The sequence below is a fragment of the Crinia signifera genome, chromosome 11 (genome assembly GCF_055691185.1).
Source record: "Crinia signifera chromosome 11, ASM5569118v1, whole genome shotgun sequence".
Classification (NCBI taxonomy): domain Eukaryota; kingdom Metazoa; phylum Chordata; class Amphibia; order Anura; family Myobatrachidae; genus Crinia; species Crinia signifera.
Genome location: NC_139227.1, coordinates 109,449,438 through 109,463,456, shown reverse-complemented (window position 1 = coordinate 109,463,456; position 14,019 = coordinate 109,449,438). Strand labels below are relative to the sequence as shown.

At 39.3% G+C, this 14,019-nt stretch overlaps 17 non-coding genes across 17 annotated transcripts; all 17 read left to right on the top strand.

The window, feature by feature from the left end:
• Nucleotides 1-60: 60 nt before the first annotated feature.
• Nucleotides 61-134, top strand: TRNAT-AGU (transfer RNA threonine (anticodon AGU)). The gene has a single exon. It is a non-coding gene; the product is annotated as a tRNA-Thr (tRNA).
• Nucleotides 135-748: 614 nt separating this feature from the next.
• TRNAT-AGU (transfer RNA threonine (anticodon AGU)) lies at nt 749-822 on the top strand. The gene has a single exon. It is a non-coding gene; the product is annotated as a tRNA-Thr (tRNA).
• Nucleotides 823-1,808: 986 nt separating this feature from the next.
• Nucleotides 1,809-1,882, top strand: TRNAT-CGU (transfer RNA threonine (anticodon CGU)). Its single transcript has one exon. It is a non-coding gene; the product is annotated as a tRNA-Thr (tRNA).
• Nucleotides 1,883-2,162: 280 nt separating this feature from the next.
• Nucleotides 2,163-2,236, top strand: TRNAT-AGU (transfer RNA threonine (anticodon AGU)). Its single transcript has one exon. It is a non-coding gene; the product is annotated as a tRNA-Thr (tRNA).
• A 614-nt stretch (nt 2,237-2,850) lies between these two features.
• Nucleotides 2,851-2,924, top strand: TRNAT-AGU (transfer RNA threonine (anticodon AGU)). Its single transcript has one exon. It is a non-coding gene; the product is annotated as a tRNA-Thr (tRNA).
• Nucleotides 2,925-3,204: 280 nt separating this feature from the next.
• Nucleotides 3,205-3,278, top strand: TRNAT-AGU (transfer RNA threonine (anticodon AGU)). The gene has a single exon. It is a non-coding gene; the product is annotated as a tRNA-Thr (tRNA).
• Nucleotides 3,279-3,892: 614 nt separating this feature from the next.
• On the top strand, nt 3,893-3,966 carry TRNAT-AGU (transfer RNA threonine (anticodon AGU)). Its single transcript has one exon. It is a non-coding gene; the product is annotated as a tRNA-Thr (tRNA).
• Nucleotides 3,967-4,246: 280 nt separating this feature from the next.
• On the top strand, nt 4,247-4,320 carry TRNAT-AGU (transfer RNA threonine (anticodon AGU)). The gene has a single exon. It is a non-coding gene; the product is annotated as a tRNA-Thr (tRNA).
• Nucleotides 4,321-4,600: 280 nt separating this feature from the next.
• On the top strand, nt 4,601-4,674 carry TRNAT-AGU (transfer RNA threonine (anticodon AGU)). The gene has a single exon. It is a non-coding gene; the product is annotated as a tRNA-Thr (tRNA).
• A 634-nt stretch (nt 4,675-5,308) lies between these two features.
• TRNAT-AGU (transfer RNA threonine (anticodon AGU)) lies at nt 5,309-5,382 on the top strand. The gene has a single exon. It is a non-coding gene; the product is annotated as a tRNA-Thr (tRNA).
• Nucleotides 5,383-5,661: 279 nt separating this feature from the next.
• TRNAT-AGU (transfer RNA threonine (anticodon AGU)) lies at nt 5,662-5,735 on the top strand. The gene has a single exon. It is a non-coding gene; the product is annotated as a tRNA-Thr (tRNA).
• A 280-nt stretch (nt 5,736-6,015) lies between these two features.
• On the top strand, nt 6,016-6,089 carry TRNAT-AGU (transfer RNA threonine (anticodon AGU)). The gene has a single exon. It is a non-coding gene; the product is annotated as a tRNA-Thr (tRNA).
• A 280-nt stretch (nt 6,090-6,369) lies between these two features.
• Nucleotides 6,370-6,443, top strand: TRNAT-AGU (transfer RNA threonine (anticodon AGU)). Its single transcript has one exon. It is a non-coding gene; the product is annotated as a tRNA-Thr (tRNA).
• Nucleotides 6,444-6,723: 280 nt separating this feature from the next.
• On the top strand, nt 6,724-6,797 carry TRNAT-AGU (transfer RNA threonine (anticodon AGU)). The gene has a single exon. It is a non-coding gene; the product is annotated as a tRNA-Thr (tRNA).
• A 633-nt stretch (nt 6,798-7,430) lies between these two features.
• On the top strand, nt 7,431-7,504 carry TRNAT-AGU (transfer RNA threonine (anticodon AGU)). The gene has a single exon. It is a non-coding gene; the product is annotated as a tRNA-Thr (tRNA).
• A 280-nt stretch (nt 7,505-7,784) lies between these two features.
• On the top strand, nt 7,785-7,858 carry TRNAT-AGU (transfer RNA threonine (anticodon AGU)). Its single transcript has one exon. It is a non-coding gene; the product is annotated as a tRNA-Thr (tRNA).
• A 614-nt stretch (nt 7,859-8,472) lies between these two features.
• TRNAT-AGU (transfer RNA threonine (anticodon AGU)) lies at nt 8,473-8,546 on the top strand. Its single transcript has one exon. It is a non-coding gene; the product is annotated as a tRNA-Thr (tRNA).
• The last annotated feature ends 5,473 nt before the right edge of the window (nt 8,547-14,019 follow it).

The following is a 14,019-nucleotide window of genomic DNA, read 5'->3' as shown; positions in this document are numbered from 1 at the left end:
TACCATTATACGAAGTTTAGAGAAGCAGACAATTTTCAAGTAACACGGTAGCTTTCATGTGGTGCTGTGGCTTAGTTGGTCAAAGCGCCTGTCTAGTAAACAGGAGATCCTGAGTTAAAATCTCAGCAGTGCCTTATTTTCATTCCGTTTTATGATCTTTGTGTGCAGGTTGCGGTTAAAGCATAGAAAAGTAAGATGTGCAAAACCTTTAGATTCATTCACTATGGCTTACTTTGTCATCATTATACAAAGTTTAAAGAAGTCGGTAATTTCCAAGTAACACAGCATCTAAAATGTGGTGCTGTGGCTTAGATGGTTAAAACCTTTAGATTTATTCACACTGGCTTATTTTGTTACCATTATACGAAGTATAGAGAAGCAGGCAATTTTGAAGTAACACAGCAGCTTTCATGTGGTGCTGTGGCTTAGTTGAACAGGAGATCCTGAGTTCAAATCTCAGCAGTGTCTTATTTTCATTCCGTTTTCTGATCTTTGTGTGCAGCTTGCTGTTAAAGCATAGAAAAGTAAGATGTGCAAAACCTTTAGATTCATTCACTCTGGCTTACTTTGTCATCATTATACAAAGTCTAAAGAAGTCGGTAATTTCCAAGTAACACAGCATCTAAAATGTGGTGCTATGGCTTAGATGGTTAAAACCTTTAGATTTATTCACTCTGGCTTATTTTGTTACCATTATACGAAGTTTAGAGAAGCAGGCAATTTTCAAGTAACACAGTAGCTTTCATGTGGTGCTGTGGCTTAGTTGGTTAAAGCGCCTGTCTAGTAAACAGGAGATCCTGAGTTAAAATCTCAGCAGTGCCTTATTTTCATTCCGTTTTCTGATCTTTGTGTGCAGGTTGCGGTTAAAGCATAGAAAAGTAAGATATGCAAAACCTTTAGATTCATTCACTATGGCTTACTTTGTCATCATTATACAAAGTTTAAAGAAGTCGGTAATTTCCAAGTAACACAGCATCTAAAATGTGGTGCTATGGCTTAGATGGTTAAAACCTTTAGATTTATTCACTCTGGCTTATTTTGTTACCAATAAACGAAGTTTAGAGAAGCAGACAATTTTCAAGTAACACAGTAGCTTTCATGTGGTGCTGTGGCTTAGTTGGTCAAAGCGCCTGTGTAGTAAACAGGAGATCCTGAGTTCAAATCTAAGCTGTGCCTTATTTTCATTCTGTTTTATGATCTTTGTTTGAAGTTTGCTGTTAAAGCATAGAAAATAAGATGTGCAGAACCTTTAGATTCATTCACTATGGCTTTTTTTGTCATCATTATACAAAGTTTAAAGAAGTCTGTAATTTCCAAGTAACACAGCATCTAAAATGTGGTGCTATGGCTTAGATGGTTAAAACCTTTAGATTTCTTCACTCTGGCTTAATTTGTTACCATTATACGAAGTTTAGAGAAGCAGGCAATTTTCAACTAACACAGTAGCTTTCATGTGGTGCTGTGGCTTAGTTGGTCAAAGCGCCTGTCCAGTAAACAGGAGATCCTGAGTTCAAAGCTCAGCAGTGCCTTATTTTCATTCTGTTTTATGATCTTTCTTTGAAGTTTGCTGTTAAAGCATAGAAAATAAGATGTGCAGAACCTTTAGATTCATTCACTATGGCTTACTTTGTCATCATTATACAAAGTTTAAAGAAGTCGGTAATTTCCAAGTAACACAGCATCTAAAATGTGGTGCTGTGGCTTAGATGGTTAAAATCTTTAGATTTATTCACTCTGGCTTAATTTGTTACTATTATACGAAGTTTAGAGAAGCAGACAATTTTCAAGTAACACAGTAGCTTTCATGTGGTGCTGTGGCTTAGTTGGTCAAAGCGCCTGTCTCGTAAACAGGAGATCCTGAGTTCAAATCTCAGCAGTGCCTTATTTTCATTCCGTTTTCAGATCTTTGTGTGCAGGTTGCGGTTAAAGCATAGAAAAGTAAGATGTGCAAAACCTTTAGATTCATTCACTATGGCTTACTTTGTCATCATTATACAAAGTTTAAAGAATTCGGTAATTTCCAAGTAACACAGCATCTAAAATGTGGTGCTATGGCTTAGATGGTTAAAACCTTTAGATTTATTCACTCTGGCTTATTTTGTTACCATTATACGAAATTTAGAGAAGCAGGCAATTTTCAAGTAACACAGTAGCTTTCATGTGGTGCTGTGGCTTAGTTGGTTAAAGCGCCTGTCTAGTAAACAGGAGATCCTGAGTTAAAATCTCAGCAGTGCCTTATTTTCATTCCGTTTTATGATCTTTGTGTGCAGGTTGCGGTTAAAGCATAGAAAAGTAAGATGTGCAAAACCTTTAGATTCATTCACTATGGCTTACTTTGTCATCATTATACAAAGTTTAAAGAAGTCGGTAATTTCCAAGTAACACAGCATCTAAAATGTGGTGCTGTGGCTTAGATGGTTAAAACCTTTAGATTTATTCACACTGGCTTATTTTGTTACCATTATACGAAGTATAGAGAAGCAGGCAATTTTGAAGTAACACAGCAGCTTTCATGTGGTGCTGTGGCTTAGTTGAACAGGAGATCCTGAGTTCAAATCTCAGCAGTGTCTTATTTTCATTCCGTTTTCTGATCTTTGTGTGCAGCTTGCTGTTAAAGCATAGAAAAGTAAGATGTGCAAAACCTTTAGATTCATTCACTCTGGCTTACTTTGTCATCATTATACAAAGTCTAAAGAAGTCGGTAATTTCCAAGTAACACAGCATCTAAAATGTGGTGCTATGGCTTAGATGGTTAAAACCTTTAGATTTATTCACTCTGGCTTATTTTGTTACCATTATACGAAGTTTAGAGAAGCAGGCAATTTTCAAGTAACACAGTAGCTTTCATGTGGTGCTGTGGCTTAGTTGGTTAAAGCGCCTGTCTAGTAAACAGGAGATCCTGAGTTAAAATCTCAGCAGTGCCTTATTTTCATTCCGTTTTCTGATCTTTGTGTGCAGGTTGCGGTTAAAGCATAGAAAAGTAAGATGTGCAAAACCTTTAGATTCATTCACTATGGCTTACTTTGTCATCATTATACAAAGTTTAAAGAAGTCGGTAATTTCCAAGTAACACAGCATCTAAAATGTGGTGCTATGGCTTAGATGGTTAAAACCTTTAGATTTATTCACTCTGGCTTATTTTGTTACCATTATACGAAGTTTAGAGAAGCAGGCAATTTTCAAGTAACACAGTAGCTTTCATGTGGTGCTGTGGCTTAGTTGGTTAAAGCGCCTGTCTAGTAAACAGGAGATCCTGAGTTAAAATCTCAGCAGTGCCTTATTTTCATTCCGTTTTATGATCTTTGTGTGCAGGTTGCGGTTAAAGCATAGAAAAGTAAGATGTGCAAAACCTTTAGATTCATTCACTATGGCTTACTTTGTCATCATTATACAAAGTTTAAAGAAGTCGGTAATTTCCAAGTAACACAGCATCTAAAATGTGGTGCTGTGGCTTAGATGGTTAAAACCTTTAGATTTATTCACACTGGCTTATTTTGTTACCATTATACGAAGTTTAGAGAAGCAGGCAATTTTGAAGTAACACAGCAGCTTTCATGTGGTGCTGTGGCTTAGTTGAACAGGAGATCCTGAGTTCAAATCTCAGCAGTGTCTTATTTTCATTCCGTTTTCTGATCTTTGTGTGCAGGTTGCGGTTAAAGCATAGAAAAGTAAGATGTGCAAAACCTTTAGATTCATTCACTCTGGCTTACTTTGTCATCATTATACAAAGTCTAAAGAAGTCGGTAATTTCCAAGTAACACAGCATCTAAAATGTGGTGCTATGGCTTAGATGGTTAAAACCTTTAGATTTATTCACTCTGGCTTATTTTGTTACCATTATACGAAGTTTAGAGAAGCAGGCAATTTTCAAGTAAATCAGTAGCTTTCATGTGGTGCTGTGGCTTAGTTGGTTAAAGCGCCTGTCTAGTAAACAGGAGATCCTGAGTTCAAATCTCAGCAGTGCCTTATTTTCATTCCGTTTTATGATCTTTGTGTGCAGGTTGCGGTTAAAGCATAGAAAAGTAAGATGTGCAAAACCTTTAGATTCATTCACTATGGCTTACTTTGTCATCATTATACAGAGTTTAAAGAAGTCGGTAATTTCCAAGTAACACAGCATCTAAAATGTGGTGCTGTGGCTTAGATGGTTAAAACCTTTAGATTTATTCACTCTGGCTTAATTTGTTACCATTATACGAAGTTTAGAGAAGCAGACAATTTTCAAGTAACACGGTAGCTTTCATGTGGTGCTGTGGCTTAGTTGGTCAAAGCGCCTGTCTAGTAAACAGGAGATCCTGAGTTCAAATCTCAGCAGTGCCTTATTTTCATTCCGTTTTATGATCTTTGTGTGCAGGTTGCGGTTAAAGCATAGAAAAGTTAGATGTGCAAAACCTTTAGATTCATTCACTATGGCTTACTTTGTCATCATTATACAAAGTTTAAAGAAGTCGGTAATTTCCAAGTAACACAGCATCTAAAATGTGGTGCTATGGCTTAGATGGTTAAAACCTTTAGATTTATTCACTCTGGCTTATTTTGTTACCATTATACGAAGTTTAGAGAAGCAGGCAATTTTCAAGTAACACAGTAGCTTTCATGTGGTGCTGTGGCTTAGTTGGTTAAAGCGCCTGTCTAGTAAACAGGAGATCCTGAGTTAAAATCTCAGCAGTGCCTTATTTTCATTCCGTTTTATGATCTTTGTGTGCAGGTTGCGGTTAAAGCATAGAAAAGTAAGATGTGCAAAATCTTTAGATTCATTCACTCTGGCTTACTTTGTCATCATTATACAGAGTTTAAAGAAGTCGGTAATTTCCAAGTAACACAGCATCTAAAATGTGGTGCTGTGGCTTAGATGGTTAAAACCTTTAGATTTATTCACTCTGGCTTAATTTGTTACCATTATACGAAGTTTAGAGAAGCAGACAATTTTCAAGTAACACGATAGCTTTCATGTGGTGCTGTGGCTTAGTTGGTCAAAGCGCCCGACTAGTAAACAGGAGATCCTGAGTTCAAATCTCAGCAGTGCCTTATTTTCATTCCGTTTTCTGATCTTTGTGTGCAGGTTGCTGTTAAAGCATAGAAAAGTAAGATGTGCAAAATCTTTAGATTCATTCACTCTGGCTTACTTTGTCATCAGTATACAAAGTTTAAAGAAGTTGGTAATTTCCAAGTAACACAGCATCTAAAATGTGGTGCTGTGGCTTAGATGGTTAAAACCTTTAGATTTATTTACTCTGGCTTAATTTGTTACCATTATACGAAGTTTAGAGAAGCAGGCACTTTTCAACTAACACAGTAGCTTTCATGTGGTGCTGTGGCTTAGTTGGTCAAAGCGCCTGTCTAGTAAACAGGAGATCCTGAGTTCAAATCTCAGCAGTGCCTTATTTTCATTCTGTTTTAGGATCTTTGTTTGAAGTTTGCTGTTAAAGCATAGAAAATAAGATGTGCAGAACCTTTAGATTCATTCACTATGGCTTACTTTGTCATCATTATACAAAGTTTAAAGAAGTCGGTAATTTCCAAGTAACACAGCATCTAAAATGTGGTGCTGTGGCTTAGATGGTTAAAACCTTTAGATTTATTCACTCTGGCTTAATTTGTTACTATTATACGAAGTTTAGAGAAGCAGACAATTTTCAAGTAACACAGTAGCTTTCATGTGGTGCTGTGGCTTAGTAGGTCAAAGCGCCTGTCTAGTAAACAGGAGATCCTGAGTTCAAATCTCAGCAGTGCCTTATTTTCATTCCGTTTTCTGATCTTTGTGTGCAGGTTGCGGTTAAAGCATAGAATAGTAAGATGTGCAAAACCTTTAGATTCATTCACTATGGCTTACTTTGTCATCATTATACAAAGTTTAAAGAAGTCGGTAATTTCCAAGTAACACAGCATCTAAAATGTGGTGCTATGGCTTAGATGGTTAAAACCTTTATATTTATTCACTCTGGCTTATTTTGTTACCATTATACGAAGTTTAGAGAAGCAGGCAATTTTCAAGTAACACAGTAGCTTTCATGTGGTGCTGTGGCTTAGTTGGTTAAAGCGCCTGTCTAGTAAACAGGAGATCCTGAGTTAAAATCTCAGCAGTGCCTTATTTTCATTCCGTTTTATGATCTTTGTGTGCAGGTTGCGGTTAAAGCATAGAAAAGTAAGATGTGCAAAATCTTTAGATTCATTCACTCTGGCTTACTTTGTCATCATTATACAGAGTTTAAAGAAGTCGGTAATTTCCAAGTAACACAGCATCTAAAATGTGGTGCTGTGGCTTAGATGGTTAAAACCTTTAGATTTATTCACTCTGGTTTAATTTGTTACCATTATACGAAGTTTAGAGAAGCAGACAATTTTCAAGTAACACGATAGCTTTCATGTGGTGCTGTGGCTTAGTTGGTCAAAGCGCCTGTCTAGTAAACAGGAGATCCTGAGTTCAAATCTCAGCAGTGCCTTATTTTCATTCCGTTTTCTGATCTTTGTGTGCAGGTTGCTGTTAAAGCATAGAAAAGTAAGATGTGCAAAATCTTTAGATTCATTCACTCTGGCTTACTTTGTCATCAGTATACAAAGTTTAAAGAAGTCGGTAATTTCCAAGTAACACAGCATCTAAAATGTGGTGCTGTGGCTTAGATGGTTAAAACCTTTAGATTTATTCACTCTGGCTTAATTTGTTACCATTATACGAAGTTTAGAGAAGCAGACAATTTTCAAGTAACACGATAGCTTTCATGTGGTGCTGTGGCTTAGTTGGTCAAAGCGCCTGTCTAGTAAACAGGAGATCCTGAGTTCAAATCTCAGCAGTGCCTTATTTTCATTCCGTTTTCTGATCTTTGTGTGCAGGTTGCTGTTAAAGCATAGAAAAGTAAGATGTGCAAAATCTTTAGATTCATTCACTCTGGCTTACTTTGTCATCAGTATACAAAGTTTAAAGAAGTTGGTAATTTCCAAGTAACACAGCATCTAAAATGTGGTGCTGTGGCTTAGATGGTTAAAACCTTTAGATTTATTTACTCTGGCTTAATTTGTTACCATTATACGAAGTTTAGAGAAGCAGGCACTTTTCAACTAACACAGTAGCTTTCATGTGGTGCTGTGGCTTAGTTGGTCAAAGCGCCTGTCTAGTAAACAGGAGATCCTGAGTTCAAATCTCAGCATTGCCTTATTTTCATTCTGTTTTAGGATCTTTGTTTGAAGTTTGCTGTTAAAGCATAGAAAATAAGATGTGCAGAACCTTTAGATTCATTCACTATGGCTTACTTTGTCATCATTATACAAAGTTTAAAGAAGTCGGTAATTTCCAAGTAACACAGCATCTAAAATGTGGTGCTGTGGCTTAGATGGTTAAAACCTTTAGATTTATTCACTCTGGCTTAATTTGTTACTATTATACGAAGTTTAGAGAAGCAGACAATTTTCAAGTAACACAGTAGCTTTCATGTGGTGCTGTGGCTTAGTTGGTCAAAGCGCCTGTCTAGTAAACAGGAGATCCTGAGTTCAAATCTCAGCAGTGCCTTATTTTCATTCCGTTTTCTGATCTTTGTGTGCAGGTTGCGGTTAAAGCATAGAAAAGTAAGATGTGCAAAACCTTTAGATTCATTCACTATGGCTTACTTTGTCATCATTATACAAAGTTTAAAGAAGTCGGTAATTTCCAAGTAACACAGCATCTAAAATGTGGTGCTATGGCTTAGATGGTTAAAACCTTTAGATTTATTCACTCTGGCTTATTTTGTTACCATTATACGAAGTTTAGAGAAGCAGGCAATTTTCAAGTAACACAGTAGCTTTCATGTGGTGCTGTGGCTTAGTTGGTTAAAGCGCCTGTCTAGTAAACAGGAGATCCTGAGTTAAAATCTCAGCAGTGCCTTATTTTCATTCCGTTTTATGATCTTTGTGTGCAGGTTGCGGTTAAAGCATAGAAAAGTAAGATGTGCAAAACCTTTAGATTCATTCACTATGGCTTACTTTGTCATCATTATACAAAGTTTAAAGAAGTCGGTAATTTCCAAGTAACACAGCATCTAAAATGTGGTGCTGTGGCTTAGATGGTTAAAACCTTTAGATTTATTCACACTGGCTTATTTTGTTACCATTATACGAAGTTTAGAGAAGCAGGCAATTTTGAAGTAACACAGCAGCTTTCATGTGGTGCTGTGGCTTAGTTGAACAGGAGATCCTGAGTTCAAATCTCAGCAGTGTCTTATTTTCATTCCGTTTTCTGATCTTTGTGTGCAGGTTGCTGTTAAAGCATAGAAAAGTAAGATGTGCAAAACCTTTAGATTCATTCACTCTGGCTTACTTTGTCATCATTATACAAAGTTTAAAGAAGTCGGTAATTTCCAAGTAACACAGCATCTAAAATGTGGTGCTATGGCTTAGATGGTTAAAACCTTTAGATTTATTCACTCTGGCTTATTTTGTTACCATTATACGAAGTTTAGAGAAGCAGGCAATTTTCAAGTAACACAGTAGCTTTCATGTGGTGCTGTGGCTTAGTTGGTCAAAGCGCCTGTCTAGTAAACAGGAGATCCTGAGTTCAAATCTCAGCAGTGCCTTATTTTCATTCTGTTTTAGGATCTTTGTTTGAAGTTTGCTGTTAAAGCATAGAAAATAAGATGCGCAGAACCTTTAGATTCATTCACTATGGCTTACTTTGTCATCATTATACAAAGTTTAAAGAAGTCGGTAATTTCCAAGTAACACAGCATCTAAAATGTGGTGCTGTGGCTTAGATGGTTAAAACCTTTAGATTTATTCACACTGGCTTATTTTGTTACCATTATACGAAGTTTAGAGAAGCAGGCAATTTTCAAGTAACACAGCAGCTTTCATGTGGTGCTGTGGCTTAGTTGGTCAAAGCGCCTGTCTAGTAAACAGGAGATCCTGGACTTCCGGTTCCGGTCTCATGGTGTGAGGACACAGCCGCCGGAGCTCCGTAATCACCCGCTGCAAAACACCTTCTAAAGGCTTCGTTTAGCCTCGACAGAGACCCGGAGTACTTCACAGCCGACTGCCCAAGAAATGGACCGCTCCGTGTCACAGACGACTCCCGCGGGGACGCCCGTCGTCAGACAGGAGAAACGCCGCACAGGCAACATGGCGCCCGACGCTGAAAGAGATGCTTCTTCTCCTGCCTTTAAGAAAAGCATCATCGAGGGAGACCATGCCGCCGGAGCTCAGGTATATAGAGCCCCAGACTCCCCAGTGACATATGGCGAGATAGTAGACGCCATCAGGTCTACCATGACCCCGCTACTCAGACAGGCGGTAGCGGACATAACAGCACAGATGAGCACTCTCACTAAAAGAGTGGCTCATAATGAAAATGTATTAGGCGCGGCAACGCACGACATAGAGGGGCTCAAACAATCAGTTAAATCCCTGACCACTGAAAACTACCAAGTTTGGAATAAGTTGGACGACTTGGAAAATAGGTCGAGGAGGAGTAACCTCTGTATAGTAGGTTTACCAGAGTCCCTCAAAGGTCCTGCCCTGGCATTTTTTGTGAAAAACACCTTACCTACATTACTGGGGGTCTCACAGGAATGCAGCGACATGGTAATCGAAAGGGTGCACAGAGTTGGCCCGACCCCTTCTCCCACTAAGCCTAGACCCCGGGTCACTTTATTCAAGACTCTCAACTTTCTCCACAAGCAAGTTCTCTGGTCGGCCTCGCGCAAGGTCAAGGATCTAATGTGGGAAGGCCATAAATTGTTCCTATTCCAGGATTATTCTGTGGAACTGACCAGGGCCCGTAAAGCTTTTTCGCCCATTTGCTCCCAAATGATAGCTGAGGGTCGCAAGTTCGGCCTTCTTTACCCAGCACGTCTACGTATTTATGACGGCACATCCCATAAAGATTTTATGTCCCCGGAGGACGCTCAAGCTTACCTACGAGGCCTTTCCCGCGAGCACCCAGAGGATATAAGTGACCCAGTCGCCAATACCACCTCATCATAATGGCTACCGATATCCATGAAACTGCGCTTCTGGAGTTCTTACCCCGAGACAATTATTTAATATGATTTTTTCATAATTTTGCTTTTTTGGACGATAACCGGCAGACTTCATTCACCTATGAATACCCCTATACTGCCTGCTACAAACATAGCATTTGTCCTGGTCGTAACATATCCGTGGCATGGTTGCCAGATGAATACTCCACTAAACGTATGATCTCACACTGTTTAAATATGTAACTCTCCGCATAAAATATTGCTGAACCCCATTCCTAAGACCAATTGGTCTCTCCTCCCTTATTTGATTGCAGCTTGAGTGATATGCGGACTCCCCTCTTTTTCCCCTATTCCCCCGTATTATTACCTCGCACTACTGCTGCCGGATTTGTTCCAGGTTGAACTGTTACCTTAATAGTTGATAACCACGGAAGTCAAGAACTTCATTTTGCCTCGTTATACTTTTTTTTTTTCTTTTTCTTTTTTTTGCTTCTCTTGAAGGGAAGCTCCCGCATAACAATTTAACAAAAATGTTGTTCATTAATAGCACAGCTCTTTATGTGTTAGATTATGTTTGTACCTTGTTTGTCGCTTCCCCTCCCCTCTTTTCCCTCCCCCACCCTTTCTCTCACTTCCTTACCGACCAGGTTGTCCAAGATGTTTTCGCATTCAAATGTCTGCTACACCCTCCCTGAATATAGGCACATGGAACATCGGGGGCATCAATTCTCCAATCAAGAGACGAAAGATCCTGACATACTTAAAGAAACAAGACATCCACATCGCCATGTTGCAAGAAACACATTTATTACCTAATGAGGTACTGAAGCTAAACACACTGGGATGGCAGGTACTAGGTTCCAGCACATATACATCCAAGGCCCGCGGTGTAGTAATCCTGATACAAAAACATATTACACATGAAGTTTCAGACATAATTATAGACCCGAGAGGCAGATATTTAATCCTCACACTTAAAGTTGGATCCCGCTCATTCACCCTATCCAACATATATGCCCCAAACAAATACTCCAGGAAATTCTTACAACATCTTATAGCGAAGCTGAGTCCCAAACTGTCAGAATCCCTCATAGTTGGTGGAGATTTTAATTTGATATCATCCCCGACCCTAGACAAGTCAAAACCCAAAGCCTCTGCCCCCACCCTCCCAAAAATTGGCGTCCCCACATTTGCAAACAAACTCCAATTGATTGATGTCTGGAGAGCCCTCCACCCTATTGACACAGAATTTACCTGTTTATCATCAGCCCACGCTACTATGTCTAGAATAGACTATATCTTAGTATCGCAATCCATATTTCCCATGATTACTTCCTCTCAAATCACCCCCATTGTTTTATCAGACCATGCATTGGTCATTGCTTCGCTAGAGTCTCCCCTGACGCCACCCGAGAAGAGGCAGTGGAAATTCCCAGCCTATTTAGCTAAAAACAAAGACTTTCAAAAACATATTGAACTAACATGGAAAGACTATACATTGAATAACGCAGATCATATGACTTCTGATCCCACCCTCTTCTGGATGGCGTCTAAAACAGTGATGAGAGGCGCGATCATATCTTATGTGTCGAATATGAAACGCCAATATGCCTCCAAATATATCACAGTACAGTCTGAACTGACCGCAGCCTTTCAGCAATATAAGTCAACACCCTCCCCAGGCAATAAACAGATCTATACACTCGCAAAAGCAAATTTTGACCACTACATTCAAACCCTAGGCGATAGACATATGTTTTCTGTAAACTATCGTTACCATAAATTTGGTAATAAGACAGGTAAACTCTTGACCAATTTACTCCAAGGTACCCGATCTCCGGCAACGGTTCACCCCCTAAAGAAAGCAGATGGTTCATTAACTTCCTCTAATTCAGAGATAGCCGATGTATTACGTGACTTTTATACTTCTCTATACTCTGATCCTCCCCTTCCCCCCCTACACTATCCTCTTCTTCATCACTACCCAACCTTCCTCATGATTTCTGGAATTCTCTTACATGCCCAAAGATTACGGAATTAGATGCACAGAAATTAACAGCCCCCATACAATTAGAAGAGGTCATTGAGGCAGTTAAACATCTGAAAAGTGACAAAGCCCCAGGCCCTGATGGCCTTAGCGGTGATTTTTATAAAATTCTCCTCCAACATATAGGCCCCACCTTAGTAACGGTTCTTAACTCAATTCTTTCTGCCACGACCCCACCTACCCACTTCAACACAGCGACCCTTAGAGTACTCCCAAAACCAGGTAGGGACCCTTCCCTTCCTGGATCTTATAGGCCTATCTCATTATTAAACCTTGATTACAAACTCCTAACAAAAATTCTGGCCGATAGACTAAAATTCATCCTCCCCTCTATTATACACCCGGATCAGACGGGCTTCATTGCCGGGAGACACTCTGAGACCAACGTCCGCAGAGTTCTCACGGCAGTTTACGCTTCCACGTCAAAATCCTCCCTTCCCGCGTCCAACTTGATTTTATCGTTGGACGCGGAGAAGGCATTCGATCTAATTGAATGGCCCCATCTATTTAATACCCTAACTAAATTCGGACTCCCTGCTAAATTTATATCATTCTTAAAATGCCTATACACCTCTCCAACTACCCAAATTGCTAGCAATGGCCTTCTCTCTTCCCCGATCACTATTCGCAAAGGAACCCGTCAAGGATGCCCATTATCCCCTCTCCTATTTGCCATAGCCCTTGAACCTTTAGCCATCGCCATAAGAACCTCCGACAAATACAAAGGAATAAAGATCGGCAACATTGAGCTCCGTCTGTCATTATTTGCAGATGACATGTTGCTCTTTATTTCTGATCCTACCTCCACTATTCCTGAAATATTACGTCTTATCTTTTCTTTTGGAGCCGTTGCCGGATATCGCATAAACCTCTCTAAGTCGGAAATTTTGCTTTTCCCCAATACGGATAGAAGAACTAGGGAATACCTGACCTCTTTACCTTTCAATATCACTTCCTCTGATATTAAATATTTAGGCATCAAAATTACAGCTAATCTTAATGAATTATATGCTAAAAATTATATACCCGTTATTACGAAAATAACCACATCATTAGAAAGCTGGAAGATGCTCCCAATTTCTTTATTAGGAAGAGTGGCAGTTGTACAAAGTATAATTTTTCCTAAACTTTTTTATCTGATGCAAAAAATCCCTCTACACATATCCAAATTAGATTTGAAGAAACTTAACAAAATAATCCCTTGCTTTTTATGGCGAGGCAAGAAACCCAGGATCGCACTCACTAAATTAACAGCCCCAAGGAGAGCAGGGGGAGTGGGCCTACCAGACTTTATGCTATATAACCAATCAGTTCTTTTTCGTTGTATTGCTGACTGGCTGCTAGGCACTAATTCTTTTACGGATACTAAACTAGATGAAGCAATGCTCTATCCTTTTTCACCAGGTGCGCTCTTACATTCTAAAAAATCAGACATACCACCAACAGTGCTTAATAACCCACTTTTCAGAGATATCTATCATTCGTGGATAGCGATCAACAAATCTCTTCACAGAAACCCACAGTCATCCAAATATATACCATTATGGGGGAATCCGGCCTTTCCACCATCCCTGTCCAATTATAATTTCCGCAGATGGCATGATTTGGGAATAACAGCTTCCTCCAAGGTGTTTGATCCGGGGGGCACTATACTCTCTTTTGTAGATCTACAATCCAAGTATAACCTACCTCGAGGGCAATTCTTTATGTATTTACAATTACGCCACTACCTTTCCTCCCTATCACCCTCATCGTATAATCCTCAACCATCCTCAGGTCCAGACCGACTACAAATTCTTTTAGCTACACTAGAATCCCACAAATACAGAATAAGCTCACTTTACTCTATTCTAACTGATCTATACACCCATGAGAGATGGAACAAACTCCACAATAGATGGGCTCAAGTGCTGCCAAACATTCCGTCCCCCCAATCTATTAGTGAAAGATATGAACAGACGATGAAAATCTTAGGATCCGCATACCTGCAGGAAACTCATTATTTTTCCTTACACATGGCTTACA